Below are 8863 nucleotides of genomic sequence, written 5' to 3'. Positions count from 1 at the left end.
TAACATCTGACAAAAAGGTCTAAAAACACTGAAGCAGCAAACTCTGTGAAAACCAATACTTGTGTCATTCTCAAAACTTTTGGCCATGGCAGTAGTATAAAGCCAGAGTTTGTGTCACTGACTTCCCAGATAATAGGAATAATCTGTACAAACTGGAGAATGGTGAGATCATTCTTGGGAACTTTGCCAACAATGTCACAGCAACCACTCTGACATTCTGTGTTCTACAGTTTGACCTTTTTGTCCAACCCTTTCTATCTGATAGCTGTGTGGGAGACTATAGCTGCTTGTGACGGAGAATGGGGGAAATAATTAAACTTTACCTTTTTATAAAGCTGCATGCAGTGCAAAGCCAAGGTAAGGCTAAATATGGAATTTGCATTCATACTTCATATGTATAATTGTATATTTTTGTGTTTAGTTTGCATTTCAAAATGCTTCATATACTAGCAAAATACTAACAACTTATAATGTCATAGTCAACTATTACTGTAGAGTAATATGAATAAACTATAGCTATATACATGTCTACTGTGTTTAAAGTGGGATGCGGTCAATATCCCGACCTGACACCTTTCAGAATCCCGACCGCCGGAATCCCGAAGGTAAATAGCAGGGATTAGGGGGAGGAGTAGCGTTAGGGTCAGGCACTAAGGGGGGAGGGTTAGGTTTATGGTGCGGGGAGGGGGAGGTTAGGTTTATGGTGTGGGGAGGGGGAGGTTAGGTTTAGGCACTAGGGGGGAAAGTTAGGTTTAGGGATCGTGGAGGGAGGGTTAGGGATAGCAAATGAAGAGGGTTAGGATACCTACCGACAGGTGTCGGTAGCCTAACCCTGTTGGGATCCCGAGCGCCGGCATCCTATACCCATCCCGTTTAAAGCACACATAATAGTGTCATTTTTATTTTTATAAAAACTTTTGCCTTGGTAGTATTCACTGACTACTGTTAATGAAAAGATTAAGAACTGATGGAGGATCGATCTGCTAGCTAACTATCATGAGTCCTCTTATGAAAGGCATAGTAATCTCATTATTGGACTTAATGACCACAAAGGCTATGTGGAAGGTTAGGCTTATTTGTCATGCCCAGATTGCGAATTAGTAAATGACAGTATAAGGAGTAGTATTTCATACCTCCCTGTAGCGTATGTCTCAGCAGTGAGACACAGTGGGGGATAACTGTAGGACACTTGGGTCGTGGCCATGCCCCTGGAGAGAGAATTTTTAAAGATAAATCCAATTTTTTGTGCCGCATACTGCCACATTGTGTGGCAGTACAATACCTCCCAAAAAGACCCATAAATTAGGACACAGGACAGTCCTCTAAAAACTGGACTGCATACCTCCCAACTGTCCCGCATCCAGCGCGACCTGTCCCTCCTTAAGATGTTGAAATGTTGGGAGGTATGGGACTGTCCTGTCAAAATTGGGATGTTTGAGAGGTATGATGCTTGGTCCAGTATCAGTCAATTAACAGTCCTTATGGCATTACCAGAAAGAATTGATAACATAGAGTAACAATATATCCTATATATAAACTACACTGCAGTAGTTATAACATAAAGTAGCAATATATCCTATACATAAACATCACTAAAGTCTCTAACCCGTTAAGGACACACAACCAGTGTGGTTTATGGTCACTGCAAACAAGAATTACCGGTGTACACTACATGGGGTAAATCTACTAAAGTGCGAGTTTTTAGAAGTGGAGATGCTGCCCTTAGCAACCAATCAGATTCTACTTAACATTTAACTAGCACATTCTAGAAGATAATAGCTAGAATCTGATTGGTTGGTATGAGAAACATGTCCACTTCTAAAAACTCTCACTTTAGTAAATTTACCCCCATGTGTCTTATGCTCCCCCCAGGTTCAGGCCTGTTGTTAAGTTGGTTACTTTTCCACTGGATACTAGTGTGAGCATCAGTTGGAGGACTCTCAGCAATGCCTTGGGGGTCTATTCACTTAAGCCTTGGAGAGAGATATAGTGGAGAAACATAAGTACTAACCAATCAGCTCCTGTCATTTTGCAAACACAGAATGTAACTTGACAGTTAGGAGCTGATTGGTTGGTACTTATCTTTCTCCACTTTATCTCTCTCCAAGTCTTATAACCCTTTTACACCAGAGCTAAAACCTGGTTTATTGCAGGGTTAACTCGGGTAGCTTCTTGGTGTAAAAGGGGACAGGGTTGGATTCCTGGGTTAAGTGACCCGGCAATTCAACCCAGGTAACTTGCAGGGTTTAAAACAGGAATGACCCGTGAAACCCTGCAGTGTAAACGGCATGATTCGGGTCACGATGAACCGGATTGTGCCGCATGCCTGCCGATTGGCCGGCTTCAGTGGCACTTGGATATGACGTCATCTCCAAGCATCCATGTGAGGATACGGGGTTCTCTCAATCACCCAGACACCGAGCAGATGAAACCAAAGTGATGGTTTATGTTTCCACAGCACACAGAAGTAGATAATATGTATGGACATGCGGTAAATACAGTGAACAGGCAATAAACAGGTAGCAGTTCAGACAGAGGCAGTCCCAGTAGAGTATATCGTCCCAGAACAATTCCACAAAATAGCTAGAGACCATCAGTCCCCACAGTAGAAACTATCACTGATCACACTTGCAGTGAATAGCGCATAAGTCCCCTCAATCGTTTCCAGGACCCCACACGTAGAAACTATCAGAGATCAAACAGCATTGATAGTCCCTGGGCCCCACCAAGCATTTCCAGGACCCCACATGTAGAAACTATCAGAGATCACACAGCAGTGATAGCCCCTAGGTCCAACCAAGTGTTTCCAGGATCCCATACAGTAGAAGCTAATCACAGAACACACAGCAGTGCAGGGGTGGAACTAGCGGCAGTGCAGCCGGTGCCTTGCACCGGGGCTCGCTGTGGTGCAGGGGCCCATGGCCGCCTGCATCCTACAGCACCGCTGCCCGCCGACCTGGTCCCCATTACCTAAATGTTTGGAGCTGGAGCGGGCCCACTTCGGCCGCTCCAGCTCCAACATGAGAGATTCCCACCATGGCCACACCCCTTGATCCAGCAGCCCGGCCCCTTGTTATGACACGGCGCGCATGACGTCATGATGTCACGTGTGCCGTGTCATAATAAGGGGCCGGGCTGCTGGAGTAAGAAGATCGAGAGGAGCCACGGATCAAGAGGAGCAGAAGAGGAAGAAATAAGGTAAGTGGCGGTGGTATGGAGGGGGGGAGGGTGAAAGAGGCTGGCGCTGGGGGGGACAGGCTGACACACATGCTGGCACTGGGGGGGGAGATGAAGAGGCTGACACACGCTGGTGCTGTGGGTGGGACAGGCTGGTGCTGGGGGGGATGAAGAGGCTGACACATGCTGGGGGGGACATGCTGACACACACGCTGGCGCTGGGGGGGATGAAGAGGCTGACACACACACTGGCGCTGGGGGGGACAGGCTGACACACACACTGGGACTGGGGTGGGATGAAGAGGCTGACACATGCTGGCGCTGGGGGGGGACAGGCTGACACACACTGGGGCTGGGAAGTTAAAAGGCTGACACACACTGGGGCTGCAGGGGGGGAAGGCTAACACATACACTGGGGCTGGGGGGGAGGCTGACACACACGCTGAGGCTGTGGAAGAGGCTGACACACACACTGAGGCTGGGGGGAAGAGGCTCACACACACACTGGGGCTGAGGGGGAAAGAGACTGGCACATGCTGGGGGGGAAGGCTGACATGCTGGGGCTGGGAAGAGGTTGACACACACTGGGGCTGGGGGGGAAAGGCTGAGACACATGCTGGGGCTGGGGGAAAGATGCTGACACGCTGGGGGGAAAGAGACTGACACATGCTGGAGCTGGGGGGGAAGAGGCTGACACATGCTGGGGCTGGGGGGGAAAGAGGCTGACACATGCTGGGGCTGGGGGGAAAAGGCTGAGACACATGCTGGGGCTGGGGGAAAGATGCTGACACGCTGGGGGGAAAGAGGCTGACACATGCTGGGGCTTGGGGGAAAGAGGCTGACACATGCTGGGGCTGGGGGGGAAAGAGGCTGACACATGCTGGGGCTGGGGGGGAAAGAGGCTGTCACACTGGGGCTGGGGGGGAAAGAGGCTGACACGCTGGGGGTGAAAGAAGCTGACACACGGGCTGGGGGGGAAAGAGGCAGACACACGCTGGGAGGGAAAGAGGCTGACACACGCTGGGAGGGAAAGAGGCTGACACACACACTGGGGCTGGGGGGGAAAGAGGCTGACACATGCTGGGGCTGGGGGGGAAAGAGGCTAACATATGCTGGGGCTGGGGGGAAAGAGGTTGACACACTGGGGCTGGGGGGGAAAGAGGCTGACACATGCTGGGGGTGAAAGAGACTGACACACGCTGGGGCTGGGGGGGAAAGAGGCTGACATGCTGGGGCTGGGGAGGAAAGAGACTGACACATGCTGGGGCTGGGGGGGAAAGAGGCTGACACATGCTGGGGCTGGGGGGAAAGAGGCTGACACATGCTGGGGTTGAGGGGAAAAGGCTGACACATGCTGGGGCTGGGGGGGAAAGAGGCTGACACACTGGGGCTGGGGGGAAAGAGGCTGACACATGCTGGGGGTGAAAGAGGCTGACACACGCTGGGGCTGGGGTGGAAAGAGGCTGACACATGCTGGGGCTGGGGGGGAAAGAGTGTGAAATGCTGGGGCTGGGGGTAAAGAGGCTGACACATGCTGGTGGTGAAAGAGGCTGACCCAACGCTGGGGCTGGGGGGGAAAGGGGCTGACATGATGGGGCTGGGGGGAAAGAGGCTAACACACATGCTGGGGGGGAAAGAGGCTGACACACACTGGGACTGGGGGGGAAAGAGGCTGACACATGCTGGGGCTGGAGGGGAAAGATGCTGACACACTGGGGATGGAAGGAACACACGCTGGCAGGAAGAACGAGGCAGAGACATGCTGGGGATGGAGGGAGAATGAGCCTGACATGGCCGCCTGCATCCTACAGCGCCACTGCCCGCCGACCTGGTCCCCATTACCTAAATGTTTGGAGCTGGAGCGGGCCCACTTCAGCCGTTCCAGCTCCAACATGAGAGATACCCACCGCGGCCCCACCCCTTGATCCAGCAGCCCGGCCCCTTGTTATGACACGGCGCGCATGATGTCATGATGTCACATGTGCCGTGTCATAATAAGATGCCGGGCTGCTGGAGTAAGAAGATCAAGAGGAGCCGCGGATCAAGAGGAGCAGAAGAGGAAGAAATAAGGTAAGTGGCGGTGGTATGGAGGGGGGGAGGGTGAAAGAGGCTGGCGCTGGGGGGGACAGGCTGACACACATGCTGGCACTGGGGGGGAGATGAAGAGGCTGACACACGCTGGTGCTGGGGGTGGGACAGGATGGTGCTGGGGGGATGAAGAGGCTGACACACGCTAGGGGGGACATGCTGACACACACGCTGGCGCTGGGGGGGGATGAAGAGGCTGACACACATGCTGGCGCTGGGGGGGACAGGCTGACACACACACTGGGACTGGGGGGGGATGAAGAGGCTGACACATGCTGGCGCCGGGGGGGGGACAGGCTGACACACACTGGGGCTGGGAAGTTAAAAGGCTGACACACACTGGAGCTGCAGGGGGGGAATGCTAACACATACACTGGGGCTGGGGGGGAGGCTGACACACATGCTGAGGCTGTGGAAGAGGCTGACACACACACTGAGGCTGGGGGGAAAAGAGGCTCACACACACACTGGGGCTGGGGGGAAAGAGACTGGCACATGCTGGGGGGGGGAAGGCTGACATGCTGGGGCTGGGAAGAGGCTGACACACACTGGGGCTGGGGGGGGGAAGGCTGAGACACATGCTGGGGCTGGGGGAAAGATGCTGACACACTGGGGGGAAAGAGACTGACACATGCTGGAGCTGGGGGGGAAGAGGCTGACACATGCTGGGGCTGGGGGGGAAAGAGGCTGACACATGCTGGGGCTGGGGGGAAAAGGCTGAGACACATGCTGGGGCTGGGGGAAAGATGCTGACACGCTGGGGGGAAAGAGGCTGACACATGCTGGGGCTGGCGGGGAAAGAGGCTGACACATGCTGGGGCTGGGGGGGAAAGAGGCTGACACATGCTGGGGCTGGGGGGGAAAGAGGCTGACACACTGGGGCTGGGGGGGAAATTTTTCTGTGGTTCATTTGTTTATTTAAATTTGCTTACGCATGTCACTGCATCAAGCCAATCATAACTCTCCAGATATTTGTGGCGCAAGCGTTCCGCATATGCGGAGGTACGTCGACGCCTGCGCTCCTTCGGCTCACGCCGACATATTGGCCAGCTGGAGCGCAGGTGGTCGGACCTGCACCGGCGGACGCCCCGCTTGCTGGCATGCTTTCGCATGCAGATTGCGGAAAGTAAGTGTTCTGGACTGTGGTTTTCAAGTTTATCTTGTGGGCTCTAACTGCGTGTGCATGTTTTCATGACTGTCCTATTGAGTCATTGTAGTCATATCTGCATGTGCATGTTTTCATGTCTGTCCTATTGAGTCATTGTAGTCATATCTGCATGTGCATGTTTTCATGTCTGTCCTATTGAGTCATTGTAGTCATATCTGCATGTGCATGTTTTCATGTCTGTCCTATTGAGTCATTGTAGTCATATCTGCAGGTGCATGTTTTCATGTCTGTCCTATATTTATTTATTTTTTTTGTTTTTTGTTTTTTTGGTTTCCTGTTGAAACTAACAACAATTTTTTGGTCATTTTTTAGGGGCACAGCAAACACTACGGCGGCATCGCCACACAAGACGTCGGTCCCGGCCCCTCTCTCCAACCCCCAATTCCTCTATTCCCCCCCCCCCCAGACCCTGTGGCCGAAATTTCTGCCCTACTTCCCCTCCAGCCCAATTCCCCCTCTCCTCCATTCCTCCCTCCTCCAAATACCCCCTCCCAGGATGGCGAAAACACCATGCCCCTCGGGTTGGGGAATGTAGCCACCTCCGAGGTGGTCCAGGGAGTGGCTTCTGGCTCTCTCGTTTTGGAGAACGGTATGTTTTTAAAGTTTATTTTGGACACCACAAACTGTTTGTATGTAATCATGTGTCGTCCCCATTTTTTTTATTTTTTTTTCGCCTTAGGGTATTTTTGGGGGTTGTCTTTACCTGTTCCTGCTGATGTCACCATACACATATCACACCTGTGTGCCTTTTTTTAGGGCCCTTGTATTTTTGGCATACGACATTTTGGGCTTCTGGGTTTTATCCATGTAATGTATTTTTGGCCCACAAGCTTGTAAGTTTGTGTTTGCTTGTTTTTTGTTTTTTGACAATGTTGCTTCATTATCGATTTATTAATCCCCAAACTTTTGTCACCCACAGAGGAACAGAGGCATCGGGAACAGATTGAGAATTGTGTGGGCCGTATGCGGGAGCAGGTCACCGGGCTAATGCAGGCCCTTGACCATCTGTTGGTCCTCCTTCGGAATTAATTTTTTGTTTTAATTTTTTTTGAAATTGTTTCTTAATAAATATGTTTAAAATCAAGCTCTGTCTCATGCGTTTGGAGTAAATCCAAGATTCTTTACACTGACATAAGTAGACTCTTCAAGCAAGGTTTGCCCCAGAAACTCACTACAGATTGTGTGTTGTATTTTGAATGCAAACAGGCACAAGAAACACCTCCCAGTACCAATGTCATTTTCCTTTTTTGTGGTGGTCAACATGATAGTTTACACCATTTTTCAGGTTCCTATTTGGTGGCCAAACTGCTTAGGACAATCTTACGAAGGCAACTGATTGTACACGATTCCTTGTTGTGTTGGTTAGTACCCCGAAAACATATTACATTTTAGCTCCACTTGCTTCATTACTGGGTTACCCCTTAGGTAAAATTAACGTTTGGGATTTTGTTTACACTTGCTTCTAATGTGCCCAAAAAGGAAACAAATTACACTCTCCAAATATTTATTCACAACAGAAATCAAAATACAAAGTGGTCACTCACAAACAAAACACACAGTGATAATCAGAAAAACTCCACATACCAAAAACACTAAACAAACACACAACAAATCAAGAACTGGTTGACGAAGGTCCATGCCCACATGATTTCACAAATATGGCGTTGCAATATTGGTGTCAGAATATATTCCCGAAGTTTCCACAGAAAGGTTTTTGAAGGGTAGCAGGAAGTAGTCATCGTGGGAGTGCCAAAGATTATGCAAACAAACAGAAGATGGTGCAAGAATTAATATAAAAAAAGATGAACGTTAAAAAACCGTAACACATTGGGTATACACACTGTTGTTTGATCAATAATTACCTAAAATATCGGGCCACCACATCATCGCGTATGGCCCCCCCACATACTGACCTCCAACCAACCTCGGGGGGGCCATCCTCAGGTAAGGCATCCTCTGGCTGCATTGGAACACCACTCCTTATGGCGATGTTGTGAAAGATCCCACACAGGACCACAATTTTCGAAACCATATCCGGCAAATACATGAGCTCGCCACCAGAGCGGTGGAGGCATCTGAATCGGCCTTTTAAGAGGCCGATACAGCGCTCCACCACTTGCCTGGTGGCTGTAAGTGCGGTATTAAACTCACTTTGTGGACCTGGTGTGGGAGCCAAGTAAGGAGTGAGCAGCCAGGGCATGCAAGGGTATCCACTGTCTCCTGTGAAAAAGAATAGACAACATCAGGATCACTGTGTATCAAGCTTAACATTGTTATGTACTAAAGGTCTACACTTACCCAGAAGCCACGCATCACCAGCATGTAGGTTGTTTAATTTGTGCCATATCCCTGATTGCCGGATGACGAAGGAGTCATGTGCACTTCCTGGTAATTTTGCATTCAGGGACAGGATCTGGAGGGAGGCATCAC

At 50.6% G+C, this 8863-nt stretch overlaps 1 long non-coding RNA gene across 1 annotated transcript; it reads left to right on the top strand.

Moving 5' to 3' along the window:
- Positions 1-256: 256 nt before the first annotated feature.
- Positions 257-7478, top strand: LOC148538019 (uncharacterized). Its single transcript, XR_015872481.1, has 3 exons — positions 257-357; positions 6746-7022; positions 7353-7478. It is a non-coding gene; the product is annotated as an uncharacterized LOC148538019 (long non-coding RNA).
- Positions 7479-8863: the final 1385 nt, after the last annotated feature.

The sequence above is a fragment of the Taudactylus pleione genome, unplaced genomic scaffold, assembly GCF_031769625.1.
Source record: "Taudactylus pleione unplaced genomic scaffold, aTauple2 ptg000041l, whole genome shotgun sequence".
NCBI lineage: Eukaryota > Metazoa > Chordata > Amphibia > Anura > Myobatrachidae > Taudactylus > Taudactylus pleione.
This window is presented reverse-complemented; position numbering and strand designations above follow the sequence as displayed.